Source organism: Cyanistes caeruleus, chromosome 32, assembly GCF_971803275.1.
Source record: "Cyanistes caeruleus chromosome 32, bCyaCae1.hap1.1, whole genome shotgun sequence".
NCBI lineage: Eukaryota > Metazoa > Chordata > Aves > Passeriformes > Paridae > Cyanistes > Cyanistes caeruleus.
Genome location: NC_141733.1, coordinates 2,720,794 through 2,738,156, shown reverse-complemented (window position 1 = coordinate 2,738,156; position 17,363 = coordinate 2,720,794). Strand labels below are relative to the sequence as shown.

The window sequence follows — 17,363 nt, the reverse complement described above, 5'->3', positions numbered from 1 at the left end:
TAAAAAAAATCACATGCAAATTGAGACATCTCCTTCATCTCCAATTCCATGAACTTCATCTCCAGCAGGAACATTTGGATGTTCCATTTCCATGAGGATGGGAAGATATCTACCCTTCCTACTTGGCACAAGAGAAAGTCCTTCTATCTTAATTCCTACATTAAGAGATTTCAGCCTTTTTTGCCACAGTGGTCATGCTCAAACCTCTGTAATCGAATGGGATGAGTCATGGAGAGATATAAACCTGGTTTTCCCAAGAAAATGAGTGCTGTAGCTTATCTGTTCTGCACACACATCTGCAGGGACTGATAAAACACCTTCATTGCCATTACCATAATTAGAAATGGAACACACTCGTTAAACGCCCAAAGCAACCCTCTTTGGGAGAAATAATGTCTCCAGAGGAGGTTGTGAGACAGTGAAAGACCCTCAGGGCACTGGAAAGGAAGTGGCATGTTCTCTTCAGCAGCTGCCCATCTTTCCTCTCCAGTCCACATCCCACTGGCAGCAGCAGAGCTGGAGATTGATTTGTTATTTAAGCACTGTCCAGCATCAAAGCTCAGTTGAGAGCTACATGGATGGGGAAGGGTCTGCAGGGCCCACACAAGGAACAGCTGAGGGTTGGTTTGTCCACCTTGGAAAAGAAGAGGTGAGACCCTCTGGGGGCTGAAGCTTCATCCTGAGGGGCAGCTCCGATCTCTGGGGACCAGGGACCCAGAGAATGGATGGAGCTGTGTCAGGGGAGGCTTAGGTTGGATATCAGGAAAGGTTCTTCCCCAGAGGGTGCTGGGGCACTGAAAAGGCTCCCCAGGGAATGGTCACAGGCCCAAGGCTGCCAGAGCTCTAGAAGCATTTGGACAATGCCCTTCAGTACAGGATGGGATTTTGAGGTGTCTGTGCAGGGCCAGGGGTTGGACTTGATGGTCTCTGTGGATGCCTTCTAGCCCAGAGCATTCTGTGACTCCTCTGATGAGCAAGACTTTCACACCTCAGACTGTTTTCTCTCAGGGGACCCTGGACTTTCAGAATTCTCAGAATTCCGCATTTTGACTCAAAGCACCTGGGCTCCCAGAAAGGCACTGATGCCTCCCAAAACCCTACCTTTACCAGCAGCACCTCAGTGCAGGTGAAGTTCTGCCTGCAAAGCTCAGAAGTGCAGACCAAGACAGGACCTTCTTGTCTGGATCAGCACAGGTTGTCATTACCCCACAATGGCTGGAAATCTGGGGGCAGACTCAGGTTTTTTCTTTAGCAAATCACATCAAACTGGCATTTTCCTCATCTCTGGATTCCCTCTTGAGGCAGCTTCAGTCCCATCAGCTTTAAACTAAACAGGAACCACATTAACCAAGCTAAAATCAAGCCCAAAGGCAAGTTGTGGATGGAAATGCTTTTTTTTTTTTGCCCCACCAGTAATCTCCTCTTTGAAAAGCATCTTACAAAACAGGGGTAAGAAAGTTTAATGAGCTGTCGCTGGAGCTCATGGCATTAGAGTGGGTGGGGGTGGCTGGATGCCAGACACCAAACCTAGGACCTCACTCCCTTGAGCTGTGGTCAAGCCCAGCTCTCTAAAAGCATAAAAGGCTGAGGGGACTCCTGATCCCAGCTCCCAAAGATTCCTGCTGCTCTTCCACCTCACTTCATTGTCTTCATTCAGTGTTGGGTCTCTTGGAGTTGGGTGCTGCTCCTGCTGTGATGCCCATCCAGTGCAGCACGCTCAGCTCCGTGTCTGTATCCCACAGCCCTGCTGGAAGCGTGGGAAGGACCAACAGAGCTTTCAGCAGAAGAAGCCTTCACAGCCTTGGGGTGAGCATAAGGATGGCCATGAGTGGAGGGCTCAGGGCTGCCAGACCAGGATACAGCCGCAGGGCAGGAGGCAGGGCTAGAGGAGCAGGACTTGGATGTGACCCTTGAGGGATCCAAAAGGTCATGGTCAACCAGTGCCTCTTGGTGCCCCTGAACCTGGAGATTGACCCCAACATGCAGCAGGTATGGCAGGAGGAGAAGGATCAGATCAAATCCCTCAACAACGAATTTTCCTCCTTTATCAACAAGGTGAGACACATTGTGCTCCTCCAGCTCCAGCATTACCTGGAGATGGAGTCAGGCAGTTCTCAGTGTTAGAAATTTAATTCTAAATCATTAAAGCAGAGTTAAGGATTTTGTGCTGGACTTTGTTCCATATCCATTTGTCCATCTGTCCGTACAGATCTTTTTGACAACCTGGATGCGGAACAAATTTCTCCAGGTTTCCTTGCAGAGAATATTTCTCCTGGCTCCCAAATCTTCCCACCAATGATCTTCTGGTGACATGCCCATCAAATCATGCTTTAAATTACAGAAAATATTTACAACCCCTGCCATATTAAACCTCCATTTCATGAAAACCAAGGAAAGTTTTTAGTAGAGGATCCTGAATTATCTGTATTGTTCTGATGGGTTTCAGGTGCAGTTCCTGGAGCAACAAAGCAAAGTTCTGGAGACCAAATGAAGGCTTTTGAAAGACCAGAAGATTGTGAAGAATAGCCTGGAGACCACACATTTGAATTGTACATCAGCAGCACGAGGCAGCAGCTGGAGACTCTGGGAGGAGAGAGGCTGCAGCTCAGCTCCGAGCTCAAGGCCATGCAGGACGTGGTAGAGGACTTCAAGGTCAGGTAGGCAACACCCATAGAAAGACCTGTCCAGTTTTCCTTCACTCTGTTCTTCCCACATCAGTGAAAAGGCCCAAGACAGCCCAAAAACCTCAGAATCATGGAAAGGTTTGAATGGGAAGGGACATTAAAGATCATCTCATCCCACCCCTTGCCATGGGCAGGGACACCTCTCACTATCCCAGGCTGCTCCAAGCCCCATCCAACCTGGCTTTGGACACTCCCAGGTTTCCATGAGAAATCCATTCCAGGGCTTCCCCACCTTCACAGGGAGGAATTTCTCCCCAATATCTCATCTAAAACTCTCCTCTTTTAGTTTAAAGCTAAATGAGAATTTATTCAATGTATTGGATAGTTTGAGCACTTTGGAAAGTGAGGAGTTCCCTTCTGCCCCATGGAAAGTTGCCAGAATTCAGGGTGAGAGTTTCAGCTCAGCAACTCTTTGGACTGTTAGGAGCAGGAGTTCTCTCTCTCCTCTGCTCTTTGCGCTTTGGGAAAACATCCATCCAGTATTTGTGTCTGCTCCCATGACCATCAGGGATCTGCTGGGAATGGATGTGAAAAAATTAGGAGCTTAAATTGTAAGTGTGGAACCAGAAAAATGAAAGGTGGGAGGGAAGTGCTCATCCCAGCTCCCAACAAGGCCATGTGCATCCTGCTTGGACCCTCTGCTCTCCTTTCACAGGAGATCACATGCCTGACACTTTGTGCCAGCTTTTCCCACCAGGAAAAGTTCCCTCCAGCCCCAAAGCAGCATTGAAACATCCTTGACTGCCCTGGAGAAAGAAATCTGCATGCACATGAAACCCTTGAACAATCAAAGGTCACATCAGAGATGCAGTTTAGACTTCACAGCTCTCCTTGTGTCTGACAAAGTAGCAATTATTCCTTTGGGATCAGCGGATTCTGGGGTGAAGCTCAATGACATCACACACATTGCTAGGCAGGGACCATCCTCTTGCATCCACACCTACAGAAGGACATCAGGCTCCTGCCCCACTTCCTAAGAGTTTGTCTTTCCCACCTTTATTTTAAACTTTTTGGGTTCCAAATTTTCTTTCTAATATGGGAAGTGGAATGACATGATCTTTAAGGTCCCTTCAAACTCAAACCTCTGATTCCTCTGGACCAAACATTAATCCAGCAACAGAAGAAAAACAGATATTAAATTTTTTCTTCTACGTGGCCAAGAGCTTTGAGACACACAAATGAATGCAAAAATGGGGCTCTGCTTAACGGAGATTATTTTCAGGGACGGATATTCCTGATGGGAATAAATCCTCCCCCATGAAAGCGCCAGGGGACGCCCATGGTTTATTACCTGCACGGACTCCTTCCTTTGAACTCCTCTCTTTCATCTCCCCCATTTAAGCATTCCATAGGAGCTGGGCATCAGTCCAGGCTCCCACTGGGTTTTGACCTATCCCAAGAGCGTAGCCTTGGCTCTCCCTGCACTAGCCACCCTCGCCCTACTCCCCGGACATCCTGCGGGAGCTGCATCGCAGATCCCAGCTCTCCTGACTAACCAGGTGTGGCGATGAGCTCATTCCTGGCTCCACCCAGAACATTTCAGGAGCACAGGGCTCCCATTCATGGGATAAAAAGTGCCTTTAATAAGGGCCTGCAGCTTTTCTAGACGGCCCCTCCCATCTCCAGGATGCTGCCTTTTCCATCATTACCCGTGACATATGACGCTGCTCTTGGCCGCACCAGAGCTCTGGGCTAGCTCTATGGTGCCACTCTGGCACGGGCAGTTGTCAGGAGTGGGGAACTGCAGGGGAAAGGTGATCCCATTGCAGAACCTTCAGAGCACCGAATCCTGCCGGGCTCTGCCAAATCAGGTGTCATGGGTGGTGGCAAAAGGAAGGAGGAGACTCACTCAGCTGTACTTCCCAGGAACAGGTTTATTCAAGAAAGGGGATGAGCACAAGGGTCCGGGCTGGGAGAATTCAGGACCGAAGAGAGCCCCGAGCACCTCTGTGCACTGGGTTTTATCTCAGGGGCGGGCACAGTCCAGGGTCCAATGGGAGCTCACGGACGGAGGGGTAAGGGGAGGAGGCTACAAAATCAGGGGCCAATGGGAATACAAAGAAAGCGGGAATACAACATAACAACCAATAGTGTTTTGGAGGAAAGCATGGAAGGAGCTGGAAGGAGAGGTGGGGTTTACAGTGATGGATGGGGAGATGGGGCAGGGTAAAAGGTGATGGACGGGGAACATTCAGGAAAACTGGGAGGGGTTTACATAACAGACAAATGGAACCAACCAAAGCAGTAAATGGGGGAGAACCAGGAACATACCAAACAGATGAAATACTAACAATTTAAACAGAACTAAATAAATGAACTACAACAGACATAGAAGTAGAAGCAATAAAGCTCCATCAAGGACTCTGTTCCAGCACTGCTCCCTCCAGAAATCTGTGGAGACCCTTTGGTCTCTCCTCGTGTGAAGAGGGGGTTTGCACAGGCCCTTGGTGGAGGCTGTGAAGGGATTCTGAGCTCTCCCTCCCAGGTGTGAGGAGGAGATCAACAAGCACAGGACAGCAGAGAACAACTTTGTCATGTTCAAGAAGGTGAGGAGGCACCACCACCAAAGCAGGGACAGCTTTGGAAAGGCAAACCACATTCAAATCACCCTTTGTATGCAGCAGTGCCAGGCCCTGAGCACCAGGAACAGGTGGAGTCATCCCAGGAAGCAGAAACACACAGCTGTGCCAGTAGGGCAGTGCTGGTCTGTAATTCCTCCTTGTTTCAGATCCCTCATCCTAAACTCCGGAGTGCCCCACAGACCAGCACAGATTCCACAGATCCCACTGATCTGGTCCCCCAGATAAGCTCTGGGTCAGCTCTCGTCCCTTCACCAGATGCTCTGCCAGTCCTCAGCATTTCTGTGTCCAATCTCAGCATCCACAGCCCCTGGTCCCACCTGCAGAAGACACAATAAGTTTATGCTGTTTCAAGTATTGTACAAAATATCTGCCTGGGCACTGGCAGGAAAAGGGAATTTCAGTGGTGTGACATTGTTTGGATCCATGGACATCCTCCCTCCTCCCCTCCCAAAAAAAAGGTGGAGGTGAGAAATCAGTTTACTCTTGGCTCTGTTTAAAGGCGCAGAGATCAAGAAATTCTCTGTTTCCAGTTTAATATGAAATTTCAGTTCTTAATTTAATCTGAAACTCCAAAGGTTTGTGTTAGATACAAAGACTTTGCCCAAGGGCTCAGAGAAGGTCTGGTCCAACCTCCATTGCCCCCATTCCAGGATGCGGATGCTGCCGATGTGAACAAGGTGAATCTGGGGACCAAGGTGGATGCCCTGACAGATGAGATTAACTTCCTGTGAGCCTTCTACAAAGCAGTAAGAGTATCCCAAAATTCCCAGGCTGCTATTCCCCCATTTTCCCAGTCTCCAGAGTCTCAAAGAGCCCAAGAGCTGGTCAGTGCTGCAGCTCCTCCCCAACTCTCTTCTACACTTTAGCTCAGGACAAACAAACAGCGAAACATTTGGGACAGAAAATGAATTTGTTTACAGCAGCTGTCCCAGATGCAGACCCAGATCTCCAACACTTCCACAGTCCTGGCCATGGACAACAACAGGAATCCAGACATGGACAGCATCACCACTGATGTCAAGGCAAAGTACGAGGACATTGCCAACCAATGGTTGACAGAGCTGCGCTGAGGCCAAGTCCTGGTACCAGAAGAAGGTAAAGAAGCGAAAACAAACAGGGAGATTTTTGTTTAGCATTTTGCAAAGGCTGATTTATACTGGAGAAAGCAAGCAGCAAGGACAGGGGAAAAGGGTGTAAAATGAAGTGGATTTGGAGAGGAGTTCAAATAGTCCCTTGGAGATGTTTGACAGTTGGACTTGATGATCTTAAAGGTCTTTTCCTACCTTAATGATTCTATGATTCTTCACAATTCTATGTGAAATTGTTGCTTTGATAATGAGAGATGGAGGAGCAGAAGGAGACCCCTCCTGCAGGCACCCCACACCTTGGCAGGGGCTTGGGGACTCTGATGGGCCCCAGGAGGACCCCATGGGGCCACGTCTCAAGGGATCTCAGTGGGCGGCCTCGAGCCTGGCAGGGGAGGACTGCAGGGCCCCCAGTACCCTGAGGGGATGCCAGAAAGGGCCTCTTTGAGGTCCTGATGGATGTGCTTGCCTACGGACACCGATTCCCTATGGGAATGGGACTGAGAGCTCAGAAGGACACAGAAGGGAGAAGTTCAAGGAGATGAGTGTGGAAAGTCCTGGTCAAGAGAGGATCAGAGCAGGGTCAGTCTCTGCCTGTCCCCCATGGCACCTCCCTGCCCATCCAGTATGAGGAGCTGCAGCTCTCAGCCAGCTGGCATGGGGATGACCTCCAGAACACCAGGGTGGAGATCTCAGAGATGAACCACTTGGTCCAGCAGCTCCACTCAGACATGGATAGTGTGAAGAAATAGGTAAAGGCACAGGACCTCCCGAAATGTGGGGTGCTCCTATCTTCACCCCTGGCTGGAAGGGGCCTGGAAATCAGGAATTCCAGACCCATCACATGGTCACTGGACGTGTTCCCCGCAGGTGGCTGGGCTGCAGACAGCCATGGAGCACACATGGAGCAGCACAGGGACATTGCCCTCAGGATGCCAGAGCCAGGCTGGAGGAACTGGAGGATGCTCTGCAGAAAGCCAAGGCACACCTGGCCCAGCAGCTCCAGGATTACCAGGAGTTCATAAATGTCAAGCTTGCCCTGGACATCAAGATCACAGCCAACAGGAAGCTGCTGCAGGGTGAGAAGAGCAGGTGGGAACTCTCCATGCAAACCAAATCCAGGATTGTTCTCACCTTTGCCTTGCAAGGAGGTGAAAGTGCCACAGAATTTTGCAGAGAAAATTCATCCTCATCCTATGTAGTTACAGGTGTCATTCCAAATCCTCTTGGATGCTCCCCATCAGACCCAGCCCCCCTTGGGTCTGTTTTCCAAGGTCCTTGGTGCAAAAATATTGCTTGAAATTATCCTTATAAGGAGCCTTGACTTCTCCATCCTCTCTTTCTTCCAGGCTGGCTGGAGAAGGTGTTGGTGCCATGAATATTTGTAAGTAATCCATCTCACAAACAATATATTAAGTGATTCTTTGATTGTACTTGGAACTGAGGGTAAGACAAGGAAGATGCAGTTTGTAGTTATTGGCACAAAAATTAATATAATTAGGTTTTGCTGTCTAATTTTCCCAGCCCTTTAGGTGGGACTAGGGAGGCCAAAGAACCTGAGGCACATTTTCCTCAACCAGATTTGAACTTGAAGGGATTTGTACATTGAGATTGTCCCTTGGGAAACACAGATGCCTCAGGCCAGGAAGAAAAGCCAGAGAATGTGTGAAACCTAATCAGTTAGAGACTGTCCAAGAAATAATTGAAATGTGTAAAACTAAAGCTTAAAATTCCTTTGTACTTTTCCAAAAAACCCTGTGCCCATCGAAGCCATGGTCTCATCTGGGAGCAGCTACCGAGGTGGGAACACACTGGGGCTGAGACCAAGTTTCAACAGGCTAGGAATGGGGGAATTTGGCTCTGGAGCAGGAAGCAGCTCCAGCGTAAGGTTTGTGTCAAAAAGCACCATCCAGAAAAGCCACCTGAGCTGAGCCACTCACCTGGAGCACGGGAGGGCAAGCAACACCTTCACCTGCCAGCACAAAGCCTGGAATCGTCTCAAAATCCCTGCTTGTCTCTTAGCCATTGAGGGAAAACCTTCCCAACGCTATTTCTCAGCTTGGGAGCGCTCCCTCTCCCAGTCCAAACAATTCCCCTCATATCCCTCCCCCAGCTGGTGAGTGCAGCTTATCAGTGAATAATCAGCTGTCTCATTAACGAATCTCATTAACATCAGAACTCAGTTAGCACCTTCCCGGTGCCCCAGTGCCAATCCAGAGGAGGGGCAAGAATCATGTTTACATCTGGAAACAGAGCCTGTTCCTTTACCTGCCCAGGAATCCAGGAGAGTTGAGCCCATGGTGGTGTTGCCTCCCACCTACTCCTTCCTCACTCCCCAGATTCTTAAGGAATTGAAAACAAAACATCTTTCCACAGGCTCCCCAATTCCTCTGGCATTGCTGGCTCCAGGGCTCTCCTGCTCTACCTACATCCCAAAATTCAGCCTTAATTTTCCACACATCAAAGGGCTCTCTCTAATGTCCAATGAATTCTTTACTCACCCAGAAGGTATACCTTTAAGTGCCCAAAGCCCACATATCACACAGGTGTCCCAGCAGAAAAGCATTCCCCTTCTCAGAAGATGGAGGCAGGTTAGAAACACAGGGAAGCAGGGGAAGAATTGTTGAACCCAAACCATAAATTTTACTTATCTTGGAAAAACATCTCTGGTTTAACATATTCAGGTTTCATTTTTTGTTTGGTTTTGTTTGGTTTTTTGGTGGGGTTTTTTTGTTTGTTTGTTTGTGGGGTTTTTGTTGGGTTTTTTTTGGTTTTTTTATGGGAAGGGGAGGGAGGCAAAGAAAATGGTTCAGAAATTCTGTACCAAAATGTAACCAGCTCGTTCCTCTCATTTTCTGCTCCTGCTGAACTTTTTATATGATTTTTATGAAATTTCTTCAATAAACTGCAATCAAACTATGAGTAGTGTAGGGTTTCTGTGTCACCATTAAACTCCTTTGCAAGTGTCATTTTAGAGTAACTTTAGATTTGGCCTCTTCACTGGCTGTTGCTCAGAGACTTCCCATCTCTCACTCCTCCCTGTCTCTGTCCTGAGAGGAAGGGGAACACTGGAGCACTGGGAGAGATCCCAAGGCAGCACCTTGGGAAGTTTTCCACGTTTAACAGCCAACAGAGACCAGAAGATGGGGCTAGTTTCACCTGGCTATAAACACCACCATCCCAACCAGCCAAAGAGCAGAAAGAATTTGGGGTCAAAAGTTGTTCCCCAGGAGCAACTCCCCCCCAACCCCCATGGACTGAGAGCATTTAGGCAGTCCCTGGAGATGCCAGAAGAGGGGGAATGCTCCAAGAGGTTTTTAAAACCAAGGAAGATGGATCCAAATGATCAGAACTAAACTTTTGGAAAGGCTTACTCCAGATGAAGGAAAGCAGTTGAGCTCTACATTCCATCCCCTCTCTGGAGCAGCTGGCAGAGCCACCAGGCCAGGGGATACCAAGAATGGGATTCCAGAGCAGGGAGAAGCTCCCAAGCCAAGGTTTGGGCCAGGTCTGCCAGGCTGCAGGTGCTGAGATCAGCCCAGCTCCGCAATTAAATACCCAGAGACAATGAGCCAACCCCACTCCTTCCACTTCCCAGGAGATGCCAACTCTCCCAGGCACCCAGGGCCCAACCAGGGAAATGCTGAGCTCTCTGAGCTCCTTTTAGGATGGATCCCAAAAAAAGTGCTCAATTACCAGAACTCCACACAGCTTCACCCTAAAAGATTGAGTGGCTTTTGGGATTGCGTGCAAGAACTTCTCCATGGAGCAGAACATGTTCCCAGGCCATGGGAATGTCAAAAAAAGAAAAAATCACATAAAAGCACTTTTAGAAGAGGAATTTCCAGGGCTAAGCCTTATCCCATTGCAGCCAAAGGAATTAAGAGTGTTTACACCCACGGCACAGAGCCCTGTTGATATTCCAGCAAGGATGAGACTGAAAATTACCTATTTCATTTCTCCAGGAAAGATTTATCCTCCTTTTCTGCAGTTTTGTCACTCTGAACCCACTTCTTTCACTGATAAATAAATACATGTACAGTCCAAACCCCCAGGGATTTGGCCAACGATTCCAGCAGAAAGGAATGCCCAGGTATGGTTTTCCTAGCAGCAATTCCCCATGGAAGACACTCCTGCAAGTGATGAGAGGTGTCATTCCATGGAACTGATCTTTGGGATGGCAAAGGCTGCACAAGGATCAGAATCTGTCCCAAGGTGCTCATGGGTGACTTCCATCAGCAGCTGCTGGGGTTGGGCATTTGGAAGTGGAAGAGGGGGATTAGATTAATGTTCCTGTTTAATCATGGAATATCCCGAGCTGGAAGGGACCCAAAGGATCATCAGGTCCAACTCTTGGCCCTGCCCAGGACAATCCCATGGATCCCATCATGTTCCTGCATTTAACTTAAATAATGAGGAGCAAAGTGATGGTTTTTTCTTCCCCTTGCAGGTGTGAGGAGCAAACCCCACCCCGCAGGCCTGTGCACAGGAGGAGTTTGTTGTGCTCAGAGCTCTTTCAACCAAATACGACATTTATTCCAGGCTTTTAGGGAGAACAGCAGACAATGTTGTTGGAAGGAAGGTGAGGCCTCTCTCTCTCCAGAGACTTTAGAGGGACCTAAAGGCCAACTTTTGGGCAGATTTTAATTAAAAAGAGTAGAATCCCACCTTAAGTGGATCAACTTTAGCTGAGTGTGTTCATGTAGGATTTTTAGAAACCCCAACTGGCCCAAACCCTTCCTCCTCTTCTCTGTCCAGTGACATCTGTCATCTTCCTGAGAGGAAGGGAAATGTGTCCTTGAAGAGAACAGCCCTGGGAATTTGAAATCTCATTTTCTGCTGCCATTAAACACTTTTCCATTTCCCAAACCCTTTAAGTGCTCCAGGACACACGGATTGTGCCTCTGTGAGCAAAGATGAGCTGAAAGCCAAGGTGGAGTGCCTCATCCAAGGGCACTGGAGAGCCTCTGTAAAGGGTTCCTTTTCTCTTCCTCCTTGCCATGTCTCTTCAGGACTCTGTGGATATGGGCTCCCACAACCCATCACTAAATCCCAGAAATTTTTGGTATTCCAAGCATATATCAATTGATTGCTCTTGGAAGTGACACTCTTGGAAGTGTTCAAGGCTAGGTTGGATGGGACTTGGAATAACCTGGGTTAGTGGAAGGTGTCCATACCAGGGGTGAACCAGGATGAGTGTTAAGGTCCCTCCTAACCTAACCATTCCATGATTCCACAATTCTATTTGGCTGAACTCAATCAAAACATTTCAGATTTGGGTGAGGTTTCTTTGGAGTCCATTTGGTAACATTTCCAACACATATCCCTATTGCACTGGAGAAGCTGCAGCTTCACCCACTCCCCTTCCTCCTCTGGGTTCAGACCCCTGCAGACCCTTCCTCCCACAACCCCTCCCTCAGATTCCTGCCCCAGGCCTGGCTGTGTTAGTTGGCTCATCCAAAGCAGAAAGAATTCCTGAGGATGAAAATGTGGAGAACGGAGCTGCAGCCAGAGAGCCCCAAACCAAAACCAAACCTGTAGCAACATGAGGATTGAGGAGAACCATGGGATTAACTCAGGCTCTTCTCCTGCCCAGTTTCCCTCAGGATGTCCAAGAGCCCTGCAGCCAGAACATCCAAGAGCTCCCAAATACTTCCAACAAAACAGGGGATTGTGGCTCCAATCCCAACTAACCATGGGACAAGGAAGAGGAAAGAAATGCATGGAATGAAACCAAACCCTTCATCTGAAACTTCCACCTTTTCCCTACAAAACACCACCCTTCCAAGCAGAGACATAGCTCCAACACTATCTGGTCCTTCCAGGGATCCAACATGAACAGGAGTAGCAGGAAGAACCCAATCCCAACACCGCAAGGGCACAATGTAAGAGGGGCCCTGCCCCAAACCAGGTGGGACCAACCTTCAAGTGAAGGATGAGGAGATGCTGCTTTTCCAAGGATTTGGCCGATGAGTGTCTAGAAAAAGCCATCACATTCCAGGCATTGACTTTGGTTCAAACTAATCAGCAATTTTCTGAAATTAATGAATGTGTTGGAAAACACCCAGATCAGCAACCTACAGGAAAACCACCTTGGGAAATAGATTTAGCCCTGTAGATGTTTCCTGGCATTGAAATGAAGGGTTCTACCTTTTTCTAGGTAGAACCAACAACAAAATGGTCATTTACCCTTAACCTGGCAGCCAGAATTTATTAATTCCCAGTAAATTCCCATTTATTGCTGAGAGTTTTATTAACAATCAGAGTCATTCTTTCCTTCAAATCTCTCTCTTGAAAGCAGAGGGACCAGCAAAAAATTAGGATCTCCTTGGATAAAAAGCATTTTACACCTTTGAAATCTCAGCTTCAGTTCACCCAACTAGTCAAAAAGGGAAATTTTCACCCAAAAATAATTCACTTGACCCAAATTCCCTAATTTTTCTTGTCCTTACACAAGGCCTAACTATGGTCCCTGTGACTTTAAATCATTCCTCAAACTCTAATAGGACAGACCAGGTGCTGCTCTGGCTGCCAAGCACAAGTAATGTTAATTAGTCTCTATTCTTTGCAGCACAAACATTTTGTGGAAGTTTTGTGCAGCTTCACCCCATTTCCCACACAAATAAAAGGAAAAGGTGCCCTGCAGAGGGAACTGCACCCAGGAATCAGCTTCCAGCACCAACCTCTGTCCCAGCACTCACCATGTCCTGCTGCTCCTACTGCATGGGCTGCAGCCAGTCCAGAGGGAATTTTGTCTTTTCCTCTGTAGCTCTTCCCAGAACTTGGTGGTGTGGTTTCAGCACTGCCCGGTGTCCCTGGGGTGCTCTGGGCTGTTCCAGCAGCAGAAACTGTGATGGTTCATGGTCAGGGCCCAGAAGAGCTGGTGGAAGTTGTCCTCCAACACGTGGACACAGTTTTGGTGCAGCCAGAGCGGGGTTCAGCTACAGTGGCGCCAACTTCAGTTCCAGGCTGGGCAGAGCCTCCCAGCCTTGCACCATCACCCCATCACCATCACCCCATCACCATCACCTCCTGCACCAGCACCCCCTGCACCACCTCTCCCACTGATGCCTTAAGTTTTAGCTTTCATATTTTCCAGACTCTGTACTGCATTGTTATATAATTCTGAACTTCACATAAAGTGTTAGCAAGTTCTCTTCACAGTTTAATCAGACAAAACAATCCCTTTCCAGCCCAAGAACCAAGGACACTGTTGCAGCTTTAGGCCCAAAAAGTATAAACAACATTGAATTGAGGGCAGCAAACTGAGAGGATGGGACTTCATAACCTGAAGCTGTAATTGGATAATTAAGCCCAATATGGAAATGGACCAAAACTTATAAAAGTGTGAAAACTTGTGATACATCATTCATCTTGGGTGGAGCCACGGCCAGGCTCTTGTACTGCCCAAGGTGTATCCTTTGAAAGTCTTTTTAATAAATACCTACTTTATTCCTTTAACACTGTCTAGCATCTGTTCTAGGTAGCCTCTGAAGGCATCATCACCACCATCACACCCTGAACCATCACCAGCATCGCCCCCACCACCATTGCACCCATCACCACCCCAGAGCTGCTGCTCCGGACAGAGCTCCATCCCAGCGTGCAGATGGTGAAGTACCAACAGAAGGAGCATCTCAGGACCCTCAACAACAAATTTGCTTCACTCATTGACCAGGTGAGCTGAGGACACTCCCCAGCTCCAGTTCCCAGGGTCTGGAGTCCAAGGGAGGGGTTTGGCATGGACAGGGCATGGAATCCTGGCAGAATAAGGATTCCTCTCTCATTACAACAAACACTCTCATTAGAGATACTGAGGGAACTTGCACAAGTTGCCAGGGGAGAACCTTGGGGTTTATGAGGCCTCAGTGTCCAGGCACTGCTGTTCTGACCTCTGGGCCTGACTGGGGCAGGGGAGAAGCTAAAACCAGTTCCAGCTCAGTCCCCTCTCAGCCCTGTCTGCACAGCTCACATTTGTTGCAGAGCTGGTTTCAAGAATGTCTTTGCTTTTTTGTGCATTTCCACATGGGTGCCCCCAAACAAAAGCTGCTGGATTGGGAAACACTGCCAGGTGTGTCGGGAGCAGGAACACATCCCACTGCCAGGGCATCAGCACTGGCTCACACAAGAACTTTGCCATGGGATACTTGGGAAAAGACCCACAGGGATCATCCAGTCCAACTCCTGCCCCTGCACAGACGTCTCAAAATCCCACCCTGGTCATAGTCCAAACATTCCTTGAGTTTTGGCAGCCCTGAGGCTGGGACCATTCCCTGGGGAGCTTTTTCAGTGCCCAGCCACTCTCTGGGGAAGAACCTTTTCCTGATATCCAGCCTGACCCTCCCATGGCACAGTTCCAGCCACTCCCTGGGTCCTGTTCCTGGTCCCCAGAGCAGAGATTGGAGCTGTCCCTTGGGATGAAGCTGCAGCCCCCAATGAGTCCCACCTCAGTTTCCTCTTCCCCAGCTGGATAAACCAAATTACCTCAGCTGCTCCTCATGCAGGCCCTCCAAACCCTTCTTCACAATCTTCACAATCCTCTTCCCATTTCCCATTTTCCTTTCTGGGATTCAGGTTTGGATCCAGAGCAGCAGAAGAAGGTGCTGGAGACCAAGTGGAGTTTCCTGCAGAGTCACTGTGAGAGCAGCATCAAGGCCATGATCAGGGCTTTTATCTGGAATTTGAGGGAGAATCTGGAAGCCTTCAAGAGAAGCAGAGCCCAGTTACAAACGGGCCTGAGAGCAGCAAAGCAGGGTTGGGAAACCAACAAGAAAATGGGAGTAAAAACCAGAGAAATGCAACTTCAGAGCTCAAAATGTTGCTTGAAATTTGTGAACAGGCAGAAACACTGGACTTTCTGGGCTAGCAAATGGTTCCCAGAGAATTTGTAGGCAGAGATGAAATGGATTCACCTCCAGTAGATTCCCATGGTGGAGGTGAAGATGATGAAAAATCTCCCAGGATTTCAGTACGGAAAGCAACATCCACAGTTACAGACAGATGGAGAAAGCAGAATATCCCTCTTCCACATTTGCTTTCCCTCTTTCCTGACTCAGAAATTCAGATTTCTAAGTGTTCAGCAGCTTTTTGAAGTCACACAAAAGCAATTCTGCTGCAGAAACCTCTCTGAAAACAAGTTTGTTTTCCCACGGGCTACAAAACAAGAGCAAGGTATCCCAAAACACTGTGTGGGGAGAGGGAAAAAATCAGGTTCATTTGTTTCACTTGTGGCCTGAAGGAACTCAAAGAATGAGGGAATTGTGCTGAGCTCCAGCAAAACCTCCCATTTTCCCACACAGGTCCAGGGATGAGCGGACACATGCCCAGGGGGAGCTACTTGTCCTAAGGAAGATGAGCAAGGGACTTTCTGGTTGAACTGTCCCCTACTCATTCAGGTTTTTGGGTGGTTGTGGTGACTTTTTCCCCAAGGCAGCACAGGAAACAAGTATAAGCAGAAGCTGGGTTTGGCTGGGTTTGGCTCAAACTCCAATCAGACCCCAAATTCCAGAAGCTGGAGCACGGTCACAGCACTGACCCTGAGGGCAGCCCAGAGTGTGTTCTCCCTCATAAAATTCCTCTTTCCATCCCTCAATGCTCTCCAGAACAGAGAGATCTCTTGGACAAAGCCAAGCTGGAAGGCAAGGTGGGAAGGCTGAAAGAACAGGGTGAATTCCTGAGAATGTTCTGCAAAGAGGTGAGAGGCTTCCCCAGTAATTTCCATTTCCCAGCTGGATTTAGAAGCTGGTTGTCCTGGGGAAGCATGGGCTCATGCTAGTGTGGCCCAGGGCTCGCTGGTGATTCAGTGTGAAAGGGTCACCCCAAAGGGGGACCAAACAGGATGGTGGGGCTGGCACCAGTTTGGGCTGGACTGGGTGCACAGTAGGCACAGCCCATGTCCCCACCACTGGCTGCTGGCCCAGATCCCAGACACTTCTGTGGTTCTACAGAGGGGCAACAGCCAAGATCTGCATCAGGATGGAACCATCAAGGACGTCAGGGCTTGGCACAGAGACATCACCTGCAGGAACTGGGCATGAGCCCAGGCCTGGCAGAAAAACAAGGTTTCCAGGAGAACACCTGGAAAGGGTGGGGTGGGCCCCACCTCTCTTCAGGCCAACTTCAACCCCCACAGAGACACCCCTCACTCCCTGATCTGCTCTGGTTTAACTCGAGATGTGTTTTAGGATATTCAATGACACCTTTTGAGTTGTCTATGGGACAAAGAACAGCCATAAGCAGAGGGAAGGAAGATTTAGATGGGATATTGGGAAGAAATTCCTTCCTGTGAGGGTGGAGAGGCCCTAGAATGGATTCCCAGAGAAGCTGTGGCTGCCCCATCCCTGGAAGTGTCCAAGGCCAGGTTGGACAGGTCTTGGAGCAATCTGGGATAGTGGGAGGTGTCCCTGCCCGTGGCAGGGGTGGGATGGGATGAGCTTTCAACCCAAACCATTCCATGGCTGTGATTTTAATTGGAGGAGCTGAGAGTCACTGCAGGCAGCAACACAGAGAGCCTGAGAGAGGTGAAACCCATGACAGCTGAGCTGGCACAGATGGTCCAGAGACTGGAGAGAGAATCAGGATCACCAAGGGCCAGGTGAGAAATTGGGAGCACCAAGGACCAAGTGAGAAGTTGGGAACACAATGGGCCAGGTGAGCACAGCCATGTGTGGGAATTTCTGCAGGGAAGGCAGATTTGCTGCTCCTGAGAATTCCACAGCCACTTCACCTGGTCCTGGAGCAACTTGTAAAGGCTCTTCAGGAGCTACTGCTGTACCCAGGACTGTGACAGCCCCACTCCTGCCATCCCTGGCTGTGTCCCACTCCCTGCTATGTCCTTGCAGAGTGCCGAGCTTGGGGCCACTGTCATGGATGCAAATAACAAACTCTCAGAGCTGGAAATTACTCTGGAAAAAGCCAAGGCTGACCTGGCCCTGCAACTCCATGAGTTCCAGGAGCTGAGGAACCTCAAGCTGGTCCTGAATATGGACGATGTCAATTCAGGGAGCTGCTAG

At 48.9% G+C, this 17,363-nt stretch overlaps 1 pseudogene; it reads left to right on the top strand.

Annotated features, from left to right (window-relative positions):
• Positions 1 to 578: 578 nt before the first annotated feature.
• LOC111940549 (keratin, type II cytoskeletal cochleal-like) lies at positions 579 to 17,363 on the top strand (annotated as a pseudogene).